The sequence below is a fragment of the Octodon degus genome, unplaced genomic scaffold (assembly GCF_000260255.1).
Source record: "Octodon degus isolate 3935 unplaced genomic scaffold, OctDeg1.0 scaffold00365, whole genome shotgun sequence".
NCBI lineage: Eukaryota > Metazoa > Chordata > Mammalia > Rodentia > Octodontidae > Octodon > Octodon degus.
This window is the reverse complement of record NW_004524941.1, coordinates 430,894-453,445: the sequence shown is the minus strand read 5'-3', so window position 1 is coordinate 453,445 and position 22,552 is coordinate 430,894. Positions and strand designations below refer to the sequence as shown.

At 34.3% G+C, this 22,552-nt stretch overlaps 1 pseudogene; it reads right to left on the bottom strand.

Annotated features, from left to right (window-relative positions):
* Positions 1 to 1,504: 1,504 nt before the first annotated feature.
* LOC101590858 lies at positions 1,505 to 21,215 on the bottom strand (annotated as a pseudogene).
* Between the last annotated feature and the right edge of the window lie 1,337 nt (positions 21,216 to 22,552).

Below are 22,552 nucleotides of genomic sequence, written 5' to 3'. Positions count from 1 at the left end.
AAGGAACACAGGGACATTCGCTGCATAAAGAATCATGCTAAGGGGCCTGGGAGATGGCTTAGTAAAATAAGTGTTATTTATAACAATCTCCCTATTGTTATAACATTAAACCTAATCTTAGCAAAAGTAAAAACTTATTTAGCATATAGTGTGCGATACCCCTGTTTTGTCTGATTGATGTACGTATGTCATAAATATTTACAAATGTTAAAGGAGAGGTGATAAAAAGAGGTTTTTTCCCTCTTGGATGTTTATATTTTTAATAGGTGACTATCATGATGGTTTAAAAGCCTAATTGTTGGTAAATGAGGCAAAGTAGTAAGATCCATTGCTTAACACCATGTTAAAGGCAATCAACCATATATACTGTCTTGCTTAAAGAAGTCATTGACAAAAAAAACCCAGTATCTGTCCTATGTAAATTTTCTTGTTTTAAAGAAAGTAGTTACATTCCATAGATATAAATTATATACATAAAATGTCATTTTATACAAAAAAAACAGATACAAATGAAACAAACTGAGATTTCACCTCATTCTAGGAAGAATGACTGTTCTCAAGATTGCAATCAATTAGATGGAACCTCTGTAAGCATTGGAGAACACTCGCCTTATGAAAAGGCAACACAGCATGTAATTTGTTGTGACTATGTTCAGGCAAAGAGTATGATAAGCACATCTGCTCCAAACAAAGAGAAGTGACATTTTTGTAGGGATGCAGAGAAGGCAGCAGACATTAGACAGAAGGGTCCAATGAACATCTCTGGTTAGAGTTTTCTGGTATTCACACATCTCAGTGGGCAGAATACTTTGAACGGTCCCTGGTAAATTCTTTGGTCACTCCAGATGTCCCCAAGATGGGAAAACTTCCTTGTTGGGTCCTATATCCTTTTCTGTGTTTGATGATGTTGAGCTGAGCTCTCTGCTGTGAGCAGAGTTTCTTGCAGAGTAGTGCTTCTGCTGGCAAGCAGGTGGGGCCAGGGAGAGTCAGCACTAGTGGGAGATTTACAACACTAAATGCTTTGGGGGATGTGCTAGGTGGGGGAGAAAACCTTCTTCACCTTTGAAGGAGTGTATAGTTTTGCAAATGTTGTGCAGATTAGTGTGGAGGTTCCTCAAACCATAGGGCTAGGTGTTTCATTTGACCCAGCTCTTCCACTTTTGGGTATTTTCCTAAAAGATTTAAAAGCATCATACCATAGCAATTGATGCAGCTCATCTTGTACTAACTAAATCTCGAAAAGAGTTCAAAAGTCCATCTGTGATTGCTACATAAAGGAGATGTAGATTTCTTTTATGCAAGGGAATAATTCTCAGCCATAAAGAAATATAAAACACTTGTAAGTCAGAAAATGTAGCTTGAGACCATAATGTTAGGTGAAGCAAAAAACCCATATAATATTGCTTTGTCTCTGGCATGAGAAACTGAACTTGTAAATGAAGACAGAATTTGTAATAGATACTGGGAAATAGGAATAAATTGTACAAGAGTGAAGAACTAGAGCTTATGAGTCATGACTCTCAGCCTGAAAAGGTGAGGATAGAGAATATCAAAAGCCATATCTGCCTCCTCATAGTTGCTAATCAGACAAGAGAAGAGATTGAGGTAGAATAGACTGAATGTTTTATCAAGAGTGTTCACAAGGATTGAACCAGAATGTCATAATGAAAACTATACTCCAAGTATTAAGAAAGGGTGGTCATCTATTGTGTTTAGAACTGAGGGAAGGCATCCTATACCTTACTGATAGGAATGTACATAATGTAATAATAAACTAGATTTCCTAAAGACAAATTTTACAGCACTTTCTAAATTAATACTGCAGTTAATAGAAAGTCCTGTAGATGGCAGGCTAATGTTACTTTAAAAACCCTTAAAAAAACCACAGCAGTCAAATCAAGTCAATATATCTTATAGAAACAGGAATATAAGATTTACCAACAACTCCACATTGCTTTGTGCTAGTGAGGTTAGTAACTTCGATTTCACCTCTTACTTAAACACCTTTATTTTGCTCTGTGCCTCTAAAATTCCACACGAAATTGTACCAATTCAAGTTTTGTCATTTCTGAATGCCTACAAATAATATAGTAACAAAACTTCACCCATGTAGCCTGTTAAATACATTTCTTTCTTATCTGAATATTAACATCAAAATAATTCTGAAGACAATCTCTCCCATTTTATTACTATTCCCCTTACATAGCTGGGTTCTAAAATGGCTAAGATAAACTAGAGATACAGTAATAATTGTCACATAAGAATTACTGCAATTAGCCCCAATTTAGAAGTTAAAATCTTAAGTGTGCACTTGTCTAGCATTGAGACACATTCAGTACCTTTTGTGGAAACTGTGAAAGAGCTGAAGCAATCACATTGCTCATTTCTTCTGTTGTGTTGTAGACCATGGAGCCCAGAGAAAACCCTGCAGTACCATGTCCTCCAGTGCTCTGCATAAAGTATTCCATTTCCTGTGAAGAAACAATTTTGTACATCCCAAAGGACAAATGACTTGGTGAACACCTTAGACACTTGAGATAAACAGTGAGAGATGGCACATCTTGTCGGGTATCATTGAAGGAGTGGCACAGGTTAAATGTGTAGAATGCAGTAGCCACCTTAACCTTTTCCAATGGTTCTAAGTACGTTCTCACTATTGTGCATAGTATATCTAAAATGTATTCTGCTTGCAAAGTGAAATTTTACACACAATATATTTTTTAAAAATCTTATTGAATTTGTTTCCTTTTCATGCTGTAGAAGTTACTTGATATTTCCGCTGATATTATTTTTATCTTTCTTTTTATTTTTAGGGAAGGGTCTACAGTGTTTACTGTCCCACTACTACATTGGACTTTGAGTGATCCACCTGTTTACAGCCTCCCAAGAGCTGTGAATGTAGGTGAGCCCCACCATGCCCAGTCTCATTTGCCTTCTCAGTGTGCCTCAGGCATGGGGCTGGCAAGTCAGACCTGGCCCCTGTGCCTACTTGCAGGCACTTTAATCCACTGAGCTATCTTGCCAGCCCTTTGACTCTTACTTTTAATGAAGAAAAATAACTCAAAAAATTGATAGATTAGCTGTATGTCTCTACTTATACACATATTTTGGACCTTTACAAAGGACATCTTATAGCTACCTAATGTAGAAATGAGAAATCGTTAGTCATAGAGTATTTTATGTTTCACTTAGGAAGGAAAACATCAGGTTATGTGGAAAATATTTTAATTTTAAATAAGAAAACTGATGTACAGAAGGAAACAAGCTTTGATGATTAACAATTGTGCTACCTTGAAACCTACAGGTCTTCACCACAAAAGAGAGGGAAATTTCTAATGAACTTTCATAAAATGTAAAACTGTACATAAAATAGATATTTAATTACTTAATGAAAGCCTGAGTGAAAAAAATTAAAAAGGTAGCTACTTTAAGTGTTATCCTTTTTAGTTGTATAGTCTGGAAGTTGGACACTGTTTTCTTTAAGTGTAGGGAGAATTTTTAGAGAGTAAGAAAGCTTCTATCTGATTTTTTGAGAAGTCTCCATTCTGATTTCCAACATTTGTTGTTGGTTGATTTCTTCATGATAGCCATTCTTTGTTGGTGAGATGGTATCTCAGTATTGTTCTAACTTGCATTTCACAAATGGCTAATAGTGTAGACAAAAACAAAATGGGGAATATAAATAAAGGACCATTTTGTAGTGAAAAGAAATATATGTATATGCAAAATAGGATAGACATACAGCTATTTTCTTTTAGATCAATGAGAAGAAATATTTGTACTAATATTGTTTTGACAAAATATCATGTTTGCATCTTGTCCTCTGAATAACCACTAAGAAGACAAGAATATGCAATGTAGTAATTATTATAACTGTCCTACTAACCTGTTTTGATACTGTTTCATTGATATTTGATTTTCTCATTAAAAAAATAAAAAGAGAAAGATTCTGTCTGAGAGAAACAGAATGGGGTCCAGAAAGGAGTCAGTTCTACTCTTCAAGGGTGTTGTAATTAGGAAAGCCAAGAGATGAGGTGGTTTATGGTGGCACAGAATTATAATTGGTCGGGCTGGTGAGATGGCTCAGTGGTCTAAAGCACTTACTTAGAACAAGCTTAGCAAAGCACAGGGACCACGATTCAATCTCCCAGCACCATATGCCAGCCAGCCCTGCCCCCTGGTGGGCTGAGCTGGCCACACACACACACACACACACACACACACACACACACACACACACACACACATAAATAAATAAACAAATTTTTTTAAAAAATTATAATTGGTCAACAAGTCAAGAAGTACAGTCTCTTCAGTAATACTGATTAAATGTGGATCAAATTGGGAAGCAAGTCACAGAGCAAGCACATATGGGCTGGTCAATGAAGTCCCTGAAAATGGGTTATACAGAGGTTGGTCCTCCACTGAAGATGTTTTATGTCTATTGAGAGTATCAGCCATTGCTGTTCCTCTGCAGAGGAAGCAATTGATTGCAGCTGTTCCTCTGTTCCTCTGTTCCTCTTCTCTTGAAGCCTGTTGTGACTGTTAACTCATCTTCCTAATGAAGATTTTCAAAAGTAGTTGTGAGAATGAAATTTTATACCTAATTTCCTCATTTGAGCTATAATGGATGCATCCCTTATTACCCATGCATGAGTGCACTTCAAAGGCCTACAGCAATAAAGACTTCACAAGAGCAAAAGGAAGTATGACTTATCTAAATCTCCAATAAATTGATTGCATTTCTTTTCACTAAATGTCAGACACTAAAAGTCAAAATATAGCATATACACCATATTTTTTACTCTCTGCATGACCACTTAATCCTGACATAACTATATAAGAAGGAGGAAATAGAAGACCTCCACTCTACTTTTCACATGCGTAGCCAGGGGAGAATTGGAGAAATTACTCAGAAGGAATTTTCAGTAGCTTGGTCAGCAGCTCGCCTTCAGAAAATACAGCATCCATAAGAAAGACGTCAAACTTTGATCCTTTTAATTTTATCAGATTTTCTTTTCCAAAATTGTATCTTTACAAATGCTTTCACAGATATCAGAAAATTTCCAGAAGGATTTCTGTACTAGTAGAGGTATTTCCAGTAGATATCCTTTGGAAAATTTTAGATCCAGTTATCAATCCATAGCCTTAATTTTTTTTTTTTTTACTTTCTTCAAGAGTTACTGATGAAGGAAAAGTTTCAAATTTTATACCAAATGGATTATTTTGATGAATGAAATCAGAAGATGAAAGTCTCAGAATTGTCACCTCATGTCCCTTCTTTATAAGTTCAACCAGTATTAACTTTATGTTCATCCAGTGGCTGAATTGCATTTGCCACACTAGCAGCTTCCCACAGCTCCCAGTGCTAAAGTAACAACACAGGAGGAGGGCAGCAGCAGCACAACTCTTTTCATATTAGATGAATTAAAATTTTAAGTTTTAATTTTTCTTACTTTTTTGGTGATTTCTTTTGACATGGAAAACTTTTTAAAAGGTAAGATCTCAGTTATTGATTGAAGCATTTCCTGTGCACTTTTTTTTTTTCTTGAACTCTCTACCTATCACTGTGTGTTCAAGTTTTATACCTACTTTCTCCTCTAGGGAGAGAAAGTAATATAAATCCAGGGGATTTAGTGCTTCTCTTTTTGTATTTCATATTGAAATACTTGATCCATTTTGACTGTAGTTTAGTGTGTGGTGTTATATGTGAGTCCAATTTTATCCATTGGAGTGTGGAAAGCCAGGTTTTCCAGTACCATTTTTTAAAGAGGCTATCTTTGTTCCAGTGAACATATTTTGCACCTTTGTCAAAGAAGCTGAGGTGGCTGATTGTGTTTGTAGTTGTATCTGCCTCTTCCAAACTGTTGCTCATATATATATATATATATATATATATATATACATTGCACCACCATGCTTATTTTATAACAGTAGCTTTGTAGTATAATTTCAGGTTAGGGATTGTGATACCTCTTGCCTTTCTTTTGCTTTTTACATCTGGATCTCTTCTGTTTCCAGATGAATTTTAGTAATGTTTTATCTAGCTCTGTGAGGTTTACTAATGATATTTTAATCAGGATTGCATTGATCCTGTAAAACAATTTTGGGACTATGACCATTTTCAGAATGTTATTTCTTCCTGTCCAGGAGCAGGAAATGTCTTTCTATTTTCTCAAATCCTCTTTAATCACTTTTTTCAGAGTAGTGTAACTTTTTTTCTTTGTATTTTAGGGAAGAGTCTACAGGGTGTTCAGGGTCACACTACTTGATCATATTCATAGTGATCGACCTGCTTACATCTTCCCAAGTGCTGGGATTACAGGTGTGCACCACCATACCCAGTCTCAATTGCCTTTTCAGCATACCCTGGGGTGGACCCAGGGATTGAATCCCTGGCCTCTGTGCCTGCTTGAAGGCATTTTAATCTGCTGAGCTATTTGGCTGGCTCCTGAGTAATGTAACTTTAACTGTAGAAATCTTTTACTTTCTTCATGAGATTGATTCCCAAGTATGTCACTTCTTTGGATGTCATTGTGCAAGGTGTGTTTTCCTTAATTTTGCTCCCAGAGTATTTACTGTTTGTGTACTCAAAGCTATTGAGTTTTGGGGTTTACTTTGTATTCTGCTACAATGCAGATTTGGTTATTAAATGTAAAAGACTTTTGGTAGAGTTTTGGTGGTCGTTTTTTAGAATATCATGTCATCTGTAAATATTGACTTTCACTTTTTTTTCATCCTTATTTCTTTTATTTTTCTTCCTTGTCTAATTGGTGTAGCTGGAGAGGTGACAATGGGGATCTTCGTCTTTTTCATTTTAAAGTAAAGGATTTCAGTTTTTGCTCATTTAGTATGATGTTAGCTGTTGGTTTCTTATCAATGGTTTTTATCAGGTTGAGATATAGATCATGAATTCTGATTTTCTGTGGGGTTTTGATTATGACTGAGTGCTGGACTTTTTAAAAGCTTTTTCTGTATCTTTAGAGATGATCATTTTTTTGTTTTTGGCTCTATTGATGTGGTGTATCACTTTTATGGATTTGTGTGTGTTGAATCATTGTTGTATTCCTGGGATGAATCCTATTTCATCATACTCTTCCTAATGATTTGCTACATTCTGTTTGCTAGTACTTTATTAAGAATTTTTACATCTATATTCATTAGAGAGATTTGTCTGTAATTCTCTTTTTTAGTTAGATTTCTCTCTGGTTTTGGTATCAAAGTAATACTTGGCTCAAGGAGTAAGTTTAGGAGAACTGCTTCCCTTTCAATTTCATTGAAGAGCTTGAGCAAAGTTGTCTTAAATCTTCTCTAAATTTGTAGTATAATTCAGTTCTGAATGCATCAAGAGTAGGTTTTTCTTTGTTGGTAGGATTTTTATTGTATTTTCAATTTTGTTTTCTGCTATTGGGCTACTTAGAGTTTGTATATCTTCTTCACATGGCTTTAGCATTACACATATATCTAGGAAACTGTCCCATTTACTCTGTTTTTAATCTTACAAAAGAACAATTTTGGAAGTAGGTATTGATAACCTCTTGAATTTATACAAATTCTATAGTGATTTCACCCCTTTTGTTTCTTTATTAAGGGAATAAGTGACACACTTTTTGCATAGGAGGTTGTTAATTAATTTCCATGTGATTATATTGTTGATGAGTTTTCTTTTTTCAGTAATTTCTGGTTTAATTTCACCATGGTCTTATAGTATGCATGGGATAATTTTAATTCCTTTACATTTACTGAAGCATGTTCTGCATGCTAGCATGTGGTCCATTTTGTATATTTTTCCATATGTAGCTCTGAATTTGTATTCTGTTGTTGCTATAAGGGTCTACTAAATCTCTTCACAGGTTTGCTTTAGTTCTGTCATTTCATTTGATGATTTTTCCTAGTTGATATATCTCGTTGTTATAGTGGCATGTTAAATTCCCCATTACTATTGTACTATTGTTCATTTGATGTTTATGTCTGCTAAAATTTGTTTTATGTATGTGAATCTTCCTACATTGGGTGAAACTATATCTATTTTTGTTATTACTTCCCCTTGCAGCTTTCTATTAATAAGTATGTAGTGAACTTATTTATATCTTTAAATAATTTTTAGTTTAAAGTTGATATTGTCAACAAGCAGGATAGCTAACCCTGCTTTTTGCTGTTTTCTTGAGGCATGAAGAATGTTTCCCATCCATTTAATTTCAGTGTGTGAATTTCCTTTTAAGTTAAATGTGCTTATTTTATACAGAATATTGTTTAACTTATTTTTTTAAATCTATTCTACCAGTTTGATTCATTTGATCAGTGAATTGAGGCTTTTTGCATTGGAAGGCATAACTGATATGTATTGTGTCATCATTGTCATCTTACTTTCCTGTTATAGCTTCCATACTTTTTTCCCATTTTTAATTACTTGCTCTGCTTGATATTTTCTTTCTGCTTTGTTGAAGCTGTCATCACTTCTGTGTATTTCTAGATATCTGTTAGACATCTTTGTATGGTTGTTTTGGTGTTCATGAATTTCTTTAGTCGTTCTTTGTTATGGAAGGATCTTATTTCACCACTGAATTGGATAGATCATTTTTCAGGGTACATCAATCTGGGTTGGAAGTTATTTTCATTCAGTATTTGAAATCCTTAACTTTAAGCTCTTCTTGATTTGATGGTTTGTGTTCACAATTCTGTCATAGTTCTGATGAGCTTTCCCTTGCAGGTGGTCTGTTTCTTCCCTTTAACAGCTTTTGATATTCTGTCTTTCTACTGACTTCTAGGATCTTGATTATTATGTGTCTATTTGTATATTTATTTTTATTATGGCTATTCAGGGTTCTATATGCCTCATTTAACTGTATGTCAGATTCTTTTCTCATGTGTGGAAAACTTTCTTCTAGTACTTCTGCAAATAGTCTTGATTTTTATTTTATTTTATTTTATTTTATTTTATTTTATTTTATTTTATTTTATTTTATTTTTTTCAGTACCAGACATTGAACTCAGTACCTTATGCTTTCCAGGCAGGCACTTATGCTACTGAACTATCTCCCCAGCACCTGAAAATAGGCTTTTTACTTCATTTTATTATCTCCTTCTGTTTCATTGACTCCTATTATTTTATATTCTTTTTCTTTATGTCATCTGATCTTACAGTCATGAATTATTATTTCCTGGTTCTTGTTAGCTTTAAGAAAACTTTCTGTTCAAGTTCATTAGTTTCAACTCTATCTTTGAGTTCTGAAAGTCTATTTTTTGTTTTATTCAGTTGGTTTTGACAATTTTTAGTGGAATTCTTAATTTCCTATATATCTGTTTGAATCTGTTTCATGCATTATAATTCTTTGATGTATTGTTCATTTAGAGTTACATCATTTTTCTATTACCTTCTGTAGCTTTATCTATGTCTTCTGTTGCTGAGCTGAACAATTTTTCTGCAATTGTTGTCATTTCTACTTTGACATGAGAAATTATGTCTGATCTTATTCTATAGCCTGATGGGCTTGTTTCTTTACTTCAGTTGCTATCATTTCAGAAATTCCAAATGTGTAGTTTTCAAGTTCTTACATATCCTTTTTTGCTGCTTTTGTTCTGAGTGGGTTAGAAAATTGGCATTGCCTTGCTCCTGTTTTGGGGCAATTTTGATACTCCCAGTTATCATCTAGACTTACACATGGTGTTAGAGTGATGAGGCATGGGTGAGTAAAATTCTTGTTGCAATAGAGAGCTGAGTAGGACTCACCAGGCTTCTCACTACTAGTTCAGCCAACTGGTTGATGCTCAAAAAACTTCAGTGCCAGGTGCACCTGTGGGGCTGGATTCACCAGGTTCTCATCTTCCTCCTAGAATCCTAAATTCTTAAAACATTAGACAAGTGCCATCACGAGAGTTATGCCTTAACACTGGGAGCCTAAGTCACAGCTTGCCAGAGTCCTGTGAGATTCACAGTCTTCCTAAGTTCTTAAATGGATGGACCGGGCACCAAGAAATCTCTGCACTTGTGCATGCTGGGCCAATGGGTCACAGCATGCAAGAGTCCCTGATATTAATTCTTGAATGCTAGCTTTTTATCCTACTTCACTACTTAATTTGGTTATTTGATGTAAAAATCTCTTGGAAGAGTTTTTGTGGTCCTTTTTGTACAGTACCATGTCATCTCTAACTAATGATAACTTCACTTCTTTCTTTCTAATCTTTATTCTTTTTATTTTCCTATATTGTGTAATTGCTCAGGTTAATTTTTCCAGAAATATATTGAGTAGGAGTCATGACAGTGGCCATCTTGTCCTGTTCCTGACTTTAACATGAAGGCTTTCAGTTTTGTTTTTGTTTTTTCCATGTAGTAGTATGTTGGCTGCTGGTTTGTCATAGATGGCTTTCATCAGATAGAGGTAAAGTCCCTCTATTATTGTTTCTGTGGGATTTTTAGTCCTTAATGGGTATTGAAGTTTGTCAAAAGTTTTTCTGTATCCATTGAGATGATTGTGTGATTTTATTCTTTGGCTGTATTGATGTGGTATATTACATTTATGGATTTCTTTATATTGAACCATCCCGTCATCCATGGAATGAAACTAATTGGTCATGTTTTATAAACTTCTTGATGATTTGATAAATTTGTTTTCTAGTATTGCTAGAATTATTAAGGATTTTTTCATCTGTATTCATTAAAGTGATTGGCCACAGATCTGTTTTTTGGTTGGGTCTTTCCCTGGTTTTGGTATGAGATTAATATTTGCCTCCTAGAAATGTGTTAGGGAGAAATGCTTCCCTTTCAATTTCATTGAAGAAGGGGGAGTAGTAGCTCATGCCTGCAATCCCAGCACAATAGAGCTGAAGCAGGAGAAGCATTGTGATTTTGAGCTGCAAAGTGAGCTTGAGGACAGCCTGAACAGACTGGTTTCAAGAAGACAAATAAAAATGATTAATCTCATTGAAGAGTTTGAGAAGAATTGGCATTAAACTTCCCTTATTTCTTGTACAATTCACCATAGAATCCTCAGAACATTGTGTTTTCTTCATTGATAATTTTTATTACATTTTCAATTTCATTGGCTGATTTTGGTTTGGCCAATTCTGATTCAAAATTTTATCTTTTTCATTCAGCTTTGGTAATTCATATACACGTAGGAATGATTTCTTCTGTTTTCCATCCTGTGAGAGTAAAGAATTAAAATCACAATGATCCTTCTGCCTCAGTCTCCAGAGCGCTGAAATTACAGGCATGAGCCACCACTCCCCACACTTCAATGAGATTGAAAAGCAAGCATTTCTCCCTAACACATTTCTGGAGACAAATATTAATCTGATACCAAAACCAGAGAAAGATCCAATGAAAAAAATAGATCTATGATCAATCACACTAATGAACACAGATGCAAAAATCCTCAATTTTAGCAATACTAATAATGTATTATGTAAAGAACACATTTTATTTGATTTGTCAAACTAGAACTTATTATAAAAATAAATGTTAATGGATGACCAAATAGCTCAGTGTTTTAAAGCATCTGCTTAACCAGAAACAGGGGCTGGGAGCTTGATCCCTGGGTCAGCCATGCTAGCTCAGGCCCCAGGGTGCACTGAGATGATGATGGAAACTGGGCATGGTGGTGCACAGCTGTAATCCCATCACTTGGGAGGCTGTAAATAGGAGGATCACTATGAGTCCAATCTATGCAGTGAGACCATGTAAACCCTATACACCCTGTCAAAAAAAAAACAAAAAAAACAAAAAAAAAAAAACCTTAACAAATTCAGTTATCACCAAGTTAAATGTGTTTCATACATTAGGCAAGGAAATGAGATAAAAAACCTTAAGTATATTCAAGACAGCTCCCAGGTCTGACATGTGTGTGGGACCAACTGTCCACCCACCTAAATCTCTTCTATCAGACAGGACTTGTGTGGAATTTTGCAGTAGAATGCCTTGCAGAGAAGTTATGAGCAAGGCTGATCTTCTAATACAGGAGAAGATCATCTTGCCAGAAGGGCAGAGCAGATTCACTTCCAAGGAATGCAACAGGAACAAGCCTAGCACAGCAGCTAGTCCCAAGCCACACTTACCTGGATGAGTTCAAACCTGGTGGATCCTGGACGCAGTAAGCTGAGAAACTTTGCTAAAACCAGATCTATGAGAGCATCTTCTCTCTCTCTCTCTCTCTCTCTCTCTCTCTCTCTCTCTCTCTGTCTTGATAAAGAGAAGGGGCAACATGTAACTAGGTGAACTATTCTACCTTGAATATTCCAGGTATGTCAAGAGAAGGTGATCAGACAGAATGTAGGGAAAATAACTTAAATACAACTTCACAATTTAATATTTGCTTAACAGTCACAATGTTTGCTCTTATGGCCTAAAATATAAACCCATTAATTGCAAAAGCTTGTCAGCTGATAAATCTCACTTCACATTATTAGTGTTGCAAATGGTAGTTTTGTAAATACAAAGCTGTAACTGCCTTAACCACAAAATCTCTCTTGTATAATAATACTGATAAGTGCTAAAGTAATAACTGCAACAAAACTCTACACCAAAAATCAGAGGACAAAATAACATTTGTTATACAAAATGCCAAGGAGAAGGAGCAAAATGCACTCTCAGGCCCCAAGCCCACCCAGAACAAAGGTAAGAAACACTAGCATAGAAGAAATTGAAAATCACACACTTGAAATCTCTAAAACATCATCTGATGAAAAGAAACAACTGCAAAAATGTATAGAGGAAATCAGACCAGAAATAATCTCTGGTGTAAAATAAGAAATGATAACTATAATGCAAGAATAAGTGTTCCTAAAGAACACTGATTAAAAAGTAGAGGAGAATGGAAAAATGATGGAATTCTTGAATGAGCAATATAGGAAAGAAATTAAATGCAGGAAGCAGATTCAAAGATATATACAGGAAATTAAAGTCTGAATCACAAGATGGCAAAAGCATTTGAATTAAAGTGCAGATAGACTTTCAGACCTTGAAGACACCATTGCAGCTAGTGAAAAGCTAAGAGAGATCTCTTAAAAACAAGTAAGGTACAGGAAAAAATAATCCAACATCTGCAAAGATGAACAAAATAAGACTAATAGGAATCAAGGAGAAAAAAAGTGTCAAAGTAAATGTCATAAAAAGATTTGGGCAGAAGTAACAACTTCCCAAATATGGGGAACCAATCTCACATTTAAATAAATGAAGCATATAGAACTCCAAATAACATCAACCAAATTAAAACCACATCCATACATATAATAATCAAGATCTCAGAAATTCAGTGTAAAATAATATACTAAAAGCTGCTCACGAAAAGAAACAGATCACATTTAAAGGAAAATCCACCAGAATCATGGCAGATTTCTTTCTACAAACCATCAAATCAAGAAGAACACAGAGCAAAATACATCGTCTTGCAAGAAAACAAATTCTAATCCAAAGTGATATACTCTGCAAAATTCTCTTTCAAGTTTGATGGAGAAGTGAAATACTTCCATGACAAAGGCCAACTAAAGAATTTCATGATGACAATACCATCACCACACAGACTATTAAAAGATATTCTTGTGTGGGATCAAAAGTACCACAACTCCACTTACAATAATGGAAAGAACCAACAAAATAGAGCAAACAATTAAACACAGGAGAAAAATAGGCATACAAAAGCAGATGAGTAACATGTCAATCATGAGTCAATAGACGTCAATTATAACTGTCAATGTACATAGACTAAATTCACCAATTAAAATAAATAGAACTGGCAGAGTAGATTAGAAGGCAAGATCGAACAAGATGTTATATTCAAGAAACACACTTAACACATAAGAAATACATAGGCTGAAAGTCAAAGGATGGAAAACAATACTACATGCCCCAGGACCTCAGTAAAAACCAGGGGGAGAAATCCTGATTTCATACAGTCTGAACTTCAAGCCAAGAATGATCTAACAAAATAAAGAATGCCACTACATACTGGTTAGGGGAAAATGCAAGAGGAAGAGGTAACAATCATAAATATGTATGCATCAAACACGGGAGCACCTAACTACATAAGACAAATCTTAATGGACATGAAAAATCCAATGTCCAATAGGACAATAATTACAGAAGAACTTAACACACCCTTACATCAAAAAGATAGAAAAAACAGACAAAAATTAGCAAAGAAGTAGCAGAACTGAATCAAAACTTCAAACAAGTACACATAGTGGACATATTCAGAGTATTATACCCAACAACATCAGAATACATATTCCTTTCAGCTGTACATGGGACATTTTCTAAAATAAACCATATACTAGTCCATAGTATTCAGGTATATGCAAGAGAACAGAAATTATTCCATGCATATTATCTGGCCACAGTACAACGAAACTGGAAATAAATGACAATAAAAAGAACAAAAAGCCATAAATACATGGAGATTAAACAATAACCTCTTCAGCAACCAATGGGTTACAGAGAAAACTAAACAATATCTACAATTCAAAAAAATTCAAGTACAACTTGCCAGAAGTTGTTTGATGCATTGAAAACAGTTGTTAGAGGGAAATTTATAGCTGCAAACACACACATTAGGAAAACAGAATGGGAACAAAGAAAGACCAAAATGCTACAACACAAACGTCTACAAAAGAATAGCAAATGAAACCAAAACCTAAAAGAAGGGAGGAAACTATAAAAATTAAAACAGAAATAAATGTAATTGAGATAAAGAAAACTACAAAGAATGATTGAAAATAATCCGGTTTTTTGAAAGGTTAAGTAAAATTAATAAGCCCCTAGCTAATCTCATCAAAAAGAGGGAAAAAAAAAACTTCAAAGTGAAACACTAAAGAATTAAAAGTGTGAAATTATCACAGGCCTGTGGAAATTCACAAGATCATCAATAGCTATTTTGAAAGTATTTACTCTCACAGTATAGAAGACACAGAAAAAATGGAAAGATTCTTAGAAAGCTAAAAATTATCAAAACTGAATCAAGAAGATATAAGAACTCTCAATAACCCAATAACAGCCAATGAAATTCAACATGTAAAAAAAAAATACCCAAAAACTTACTGACAGTTAATATCCTAGGCCCTGGTGGATTTACAGCTGGATTCTCCAAGAAATTTACAGAAGATATAATACCAATACTCCTCAGACTCTTCAATGAAATTGAATAGGAAGCAATACTCTCAAAATCATGCCTGGAGGCAAGGTTTATACTGATACCAAATCAGAGGAAGATGCAAATAAAAAAAGAGAACTTCAGTCCAGTTTCCCTCATGAACATAGATGCAAAAATCCTCAATAAAATATTAGCAAATAGAATACAAATAAACATCAAGGTTCTATACCCTGAGCAGGTCAGATATATCCCAGGGATGCAACAGTGTTTCAACATATGTAAATCTATAAATGTAATACACTTTATGAATAGAGCCAAACCCAAAAAATCACATGATCATCTCAATCGATGCATAAAAGGCTTTTGACAAAGTCCAACACTCATTCATGATCAAAGCCCTATGGAAAATTGAAATAGATGACCTCTAACTCAATCTGATAATAGTCTTCTATGACAATCCAATTGCAAATATAATTCTAAATGGGGAAAACTGAAATATTTTATTCTCAGATCTAGAATGTCCTCTATTCCCACTCATGTTCAATAAATATGTGGATTAATTTACCAGAGCCATTGGACAGGAGAGAGAAATAAAAGGAATAAGAATAGGTAAAGAAAAAAAATTAAACTATCAGCATTTGAAGATGATATGATATTCTACTAGGAAAATCTTAATATCTCCACTGAGAAGCTCATAGAATTAATAAACAAATTCAGTAGCATAGCAGTTTACAAAGTCAAAACACAAATTTGATAGCATTCCTCTACACAAATAACAAAAAAGAAACTGAGATAGAAATTAGTGAAACAATAAACTTTATAATAACACCATGGAAAGTGAAACAATTAGGAAAAATCTAACTTAAGAAGTAAAATACCTATTAAATGAAAATTACAATACTCTGAGAAAACAATTTGAAGAAGATTTCATAAATTGGAAACATACTATTTGTTCCTGGAAAGAAAGAATCAGCACTGTGAAAATGACCAAACTCCCAAAATTATTATACAGATATAATGCAATTCCAAACAATATACCACCAACACACCCCAAAATTCTAGAAATATAATTCCTAAAATTTTTTTAGAACAGGAAAAGACCAGAATACCAAATGCAACCCTGGGCAACAAAGGCAAGTCAGGACTGGCTTCACAATCCCTGACTTGAAATTATACTGCAAAGCTGCTGTGATAAAAAAACAAAACAAAACAAAACAGCATTGTAGTGATAAAAGGTAGGCCTGAGGATCAATGGAATACATTAGAAGATGAAGATACAGCTGCAAACACATTCAGCCATCTTATGTTTGACAAAGGTGTCAAACATGTTCACTGGAAGAAAGATAGCCTCTTTAACAATGGTGCTGGAAAAACTGGCTCTCTACATGCCAAAAACTATTTTACCCCAGTCTATCACCATTCACTAAACTAAAGTCAAAATAGATTAAAGAGGGGCCGGGGAGATGGCTCAGTGGATTAAGCACTTTCCTGGCAAGCGCAAGAGCCTGAGTTCAATCCTGGGTTCCACCAAAAAAAAAAAAAAAAAAAAAAAAAAAAAAAATTAAAGGTATAAACATTAAACCAGGAACACTAAATCAACTGGAAAGAAAGTAGGTGAAAATAATGAAGACAGAGGAGTAGGCAAACATTTCAGGAACACAATACAAACTGCATGGGAAATACTTGAAATACTTAAAGAACTGGGATATCCACTTATTGAGAAGTTTCTGCACCTGTAAAAAAATCAGCAACAGAGTGAAAAGAGAATAAATTTGGAAAAATTCAGAACTAGTAATCATTCACACAAAGTTCTTCTATCTAGAATATATTGAAAACCTAAAAAACATTTGAGTCTCAAAATTTAAGATCCCAATCTAGAAATGGGCATCTGAGATAAATGCATACTTTTCAGAGGAAGAAATATAAAAAGCAAAGAAATACACTAAAAAATGCTGGCCGTTTGAGACATGCAAATTAAAACAACTCTGAGATAATATCTTACCCCAGAAAAAGTGTTGATTATAAAGAAATCAACCAGCAACTAATCTTGGAGAGGCTGCAGGGAAAAAGGAACGCTTATCCACTGCTGGTGAGAATATACTCTAGTGCAACCATTATGAAAACCATTGTGGAGACTCCTCAAAAAACTGAGACTGGAAATCCCATTCAATCCAGCTATCCCCCTTCTTGGAATTTTCCCAAAAGTACTAAAAACATCGTATCACAATAATACATCTGTGCCCATGTTTATAACATGATAATTTATGTAGGCAAATTTTGGGAACAACCAAAATGCCTGTCACCTGAGGAAGGAATGAACAAGATGTGGTATTTTTATACAATGGAGTATTATTCAGCAATAAAGAGAAACAAACATGAAGCCTTCTTGAGTAAGTGGATCTAACTCATTCTATATTCAGAAGTGAAATAAACTAGACCCATGTGGGTAAATATTGTATTGTCTCCTTACTGTAAGAACTCAAAAGAAGAAATAAAAACTGAATGGTATAATAGACACAGATAAGTAGAAAGAGAGTTTAAGGATTTATCAACTAAGAGAGAAAACTTATGAAATAACATAGAGCAAAATCATATATGTGTATATACAAGTTGAATAAGGCAACAGTCCTAAGAATTTCCATCAGGTTTTTGAAAATAGCAGTTAATGGGTAGAATTCTTACCATGACTAACTCTATAAGCAACTACATTGCGGGTAGCAATGTGTAATACTAAAACTATGTTTGAAATACCTGTCATCTTGTTCTTCTAGAAGTGTATAATTTATAATATTACATCAATTATATTATATATTAATGTATTTTTAAAAGGTAATAAAAAATAAGAGACAAGAACAAAAATTTAAGATTTCTTGGAAGGATGTGGGAATATTCAGACATATGTCCCATCTTGTGTAACTACATCTCTTAATCTGAGCAACAGATTTGACTATGAAAATAGATAACATATCAGCTACTATTGGTCAAATATTTTTATTTTGAAAAATCTGTAATGTGTATATTTTTGTTTCTTATGCTGTTTATGTGTTTGCTTTTGTTTTTCTTGCTCTTTTTTTACTCTTCAAAATAAAAGAAAATTATTTTAAAAATAGCTTAAGTAATGTGAAAAAGCAGACAAATTTAATTTAGATATTTTTCTATGTAATTTTATATTTCATCAGATGGAAGCAATCATGATTTTTAATTCGAACAAAAAGCAAATGAGATAATGAATGATATAATCAAGTTTAAGAAATTGTTATGTATATCTCATTCTATCCTAGAGAAAAATAATAAATTAGTAAAGATAAAAATGGTAATACAGAATGCAGCTTCCAAATTTAAAATAATACTTATATTTTGATTCTATTGGAGATAAAATATTTACTTATTCTCCAGGTTATTTTATGATAGCATGCTCTTTCTACACTTACAATGTATAGACTAATCAGATCTTAGAAAGGAATCATTGAAAATTAGTTACAGAAATCCTGCTGTAATTACAGGAAAGGAAGTACTTATTCTGGGAAACTTCTAATTTCACACTCAATATGAATCCAGTGTCACCGTTAGTGCTAGGCTGGGAAACTCTGTGTGGATGTTGAAAACATGAAAAATGGGAAGCCCTACATTTCTTTCAAATGTTTGATTTGCAAAAACTGGACCATGATGCTCATTCATAACAGAGAAAATATGGTTTTCCATGGGAAACTCTTTCCATACCTAGTCCGAGTGGAATGCAATATTTAGAAATTTCAAATTCATACACATTTAATGAAACACACCTTAAAAATGCTTTATTCCAATCTGTGATAATGTAAAAAGTAATTTCTGACTCAGTTTAACAAGTAACACACTAGTAACAAGAGACATATGCTTGATAGAATATACAAGAATAGTTCACAAATATCTAACTAATTTGTATTCTATATATGAGAAAACTAGTGTCTATTATATTTTCTGTAGAAGTAGGGAACCTCTTCCATTTCCAGGCTTGATTCTGCTTGAATCTTTGCTATTTTTCCTGTTCTTTCTATATTGCATGTATGGTTGAGTCTATTTGTAAAGAAGCAGCATCTCTGTAAGACACATGGCATTTATTCACTGTGTTCACTAGAGAACACGACCACAACTTGTGTTGCATCTTCTTTCAGATGTTAGCAGGCTCCAAATCATGAGGACTAGCTCCTCTATCTAGAAAATCTGGACAGTGCTTTTGCTCAGCAATGATAAACTCTGGCCTCCTTTCTCAGAAGAGTACCCTGAACAGCACACTGCAAAGCCCAATAGCAAAATTACAATTAATTACGAGGGAAGGATTTCTTGTGAATCATACAGGACACGATAAAACTCCCCTGCTTTCTAACAGATGTATATTGCCTTTCCTAGTGAGGTTGGTAATTTAGATTTCACCTCTTTCTGAAACATCTTTAGTTTGGTTTGAGCCCTTAGGAATTCCACAAGAAAATGTGGTAGTACAGAATTTTGGCATTTATGAATGCCTAGAAATAATATGATAGCAACAGACTTCACCAATGTGACATGCTAAATACATTTGATTCAGATTTAAAGGTTAACATCAAAATGATTATCAAGCATACCTTCCCAAGAGCTCTTTAAATATCTCTTTTTTCTTTAAAGACTTTGATCTTGTGTGATGTAGATTACTTGCCTGTGTTATTCACCTACATTATACAGTCAACTAATGTCCATGCCAAGAGAAGTACAAATTGAGAAATGACTTGTTTCTATAGAGATTTTGAAATGTGTTATTCAGACTTTGAGACTAGTATACAAATAAAATGAATTACTTAAGTATTATATTTCAATAAGTAGTTTCAAAATATTTTTGTGAAAATATACATAAACTGCAACTGACCTACAGTCACTCAAAGTAAACTGGCTAATTTGATGCTTTTTATGTATGCCCAGAAATGTGTAACCATCATGACAATCTTTAAATAGTTTTATTTCTCCAACACCAAATTCAAGCCCTAAACCAAGATATCTATTGCAGTTCTCTGTTTTTCCATAATATATAACTTATGGCCAAATTAGGAAGAAAAACAGTTATATTTTTATCCAGAGCATGAGACAGAATGCTTTGATGACATAGGTATTGAAGAACACTGAAATTTCTTTGATTAAATAAGAGGCAATTAAACACACAATGACTGCCCTTCCACATCTCTGAAAATAATTAAGTTTTTGGGAGAAGAAGTAGAGTTATCAGAATCTTCCAACTCTTGCTGTGGGTTTGAGATGCTGTATTGCTGGAGGAACTTGAATGTCTTCCACATTGTGAGCCTGATCTTTATAGATGGAAGATAAACTCTGTTTCTTTGCCCCAAACAATGTGGGGAGTAAAATCCTCCAATCCCTTAATCTGATAATCAGCATGCTTTGAAGCTCTGTTCAAATGGGATTTTGTAAAATATCTAGGCACATGGCCAATCAGGTCATAGGACATAATGCTGCTGACCTCCCAATATGGCCTTAGGTGTTGCCTTGGCAGCCCTCCCTAATAGCTCAGATGGAAGAAGCATCCAGGAAACATTTGAATGTTTATGCCATCCTACAGCTTCCCAGTAATAATCCAGAAATTTCTACTAATAACCAGTAGATTCAGGACACAGGTAGGCAGCCTTATCCAACTGCCTTCAGCACTGCATAATAGAGAGGCAGCACACTGAGTGACTTTTTTTTTACTGTGTGCCTGTGAAGCAAAGAACCTGACATGCCTACACATACAGGGTTCCAAGAAGAATCGAAGAATTCACAGGCATTATCTAGGAGGACAGTCCAGGATTTATATGTTCCCGAAAAGAAATTGATCAACCCAATCTCAGGTGCTCTGCTTCAAAACTCTGTGAAATAGAAAAGAGAGAGTCCTCTTTCCTACATTATCACCCTAAGAGGCAGCTCCGAAGCCTGAGTTGGACAGCTTTCATCCCTTGAAGGAGTTTCTGTGGGTTGGCAACAACAACTGCTTTGTCTTGTTTGGCACGAGTGAACATCCTGGCTCCTGGCCACATTAATACACCGACACTACCAACTCTATACACACCTTAGCACATACGTACAGATGACCTGACATATTGTAACATTTCCACTTGTGCCTAATTTGACAGTCATCTAGCGAATCCACACTGCACACACAACTTAACCATGTAAAGTCACAAACCCAACAGCTGTAACTTGTGCAGCACAACCTGAACTCTTAAAACAGAACTTCATCTCACATAACAATGCATTCACACATTTCTTACAGCCTAAGGCACTAAGAGAGACATCTATGGATGTCACATGCACTGTTTAAACCTTAAGAAATTGAAATGACACTACCCTAAATCATAAACCTGATCAAACCAGTGTAGCTTATGAAAAGAGTTCATGGTTGCACTAATTTGTGAAATAGTTTAAGTAATTGACCTGGCTTATCCACAGATAGAAATGTAGGGAATCAAAAAGCGTGACAAGAACAATTAAGATGGCAAGAACAATTTACGTGATAAATAAAATGGAATAGGAAAATTTTTCTAGACAGATTTTTGAAGAAAAATGAGGTATAATTTTGAAACGTAAATGAAAATATTTTTAAAGAGACAGTGACACAGAAGAAAATAATGATAAAAAAAATTTAAAAACCAAAAAAATTGTAATAAATTCACTGAAGAGATAGAAATATAAAACATAATAAAATAAAATCAGAGGCTGAAGTAGAAATCTTGAGGCTAATATGTATAATAAATGAGAAAACCAATAAAAAATTTTAATAAAATAAAGTATGGAAAATGAATTAAAGTTCCTTACAATATGCGAAATACATGCCAAATTTTAGTAAGATACAAATAGATCAGACAAAAGGAAAAATTATTATTTTTATTTTTTTGTATTTTAGGGAAGGCTCTACAGGTTGTTCAGGGTTTCACTACTAGATCAGATTTTAGTCATCTGCTTTTTTACAGATTCTCAAGATCTGAGATTACAGGCACATCCTAGGACCCTCAGTTTCAATTGTCAACTCAGTGCACCCACAGGCAGGGCCAGCAGTGCAGGCCTGGGGATCAAACCCCTGGCTCTAGTGCCTGCCTGCAGGCAATTTAATCTGTTGAGGTATTTAGCAGTCTTTGTTTTTATGTTTTTGAGATAAGGCTTCACTATTCAGTTCATGCTGGCCTTAAGCTCATTTTTAGCCCAGTTTGGCCTTAAACTGATAGCATACAGTATTTAATTCACAGCATAGTACATACAGTATTTAAGAATGCCTATTGTATTGACAATAGAATTTCAAGTGGAAAACTGTTAAAGCTCATACAAGGTTTATACATTTATACAACATCAATATATAGTATCATTTGGATTTTCTTCACTTTTTGTTTTCTTTAAGAAATTAAAAAATTATATCAGTAAGGGATGTCATAGCTATCAAAACTATTCCTCAGATATTGCTAGTCAACAATAGCTTTCTC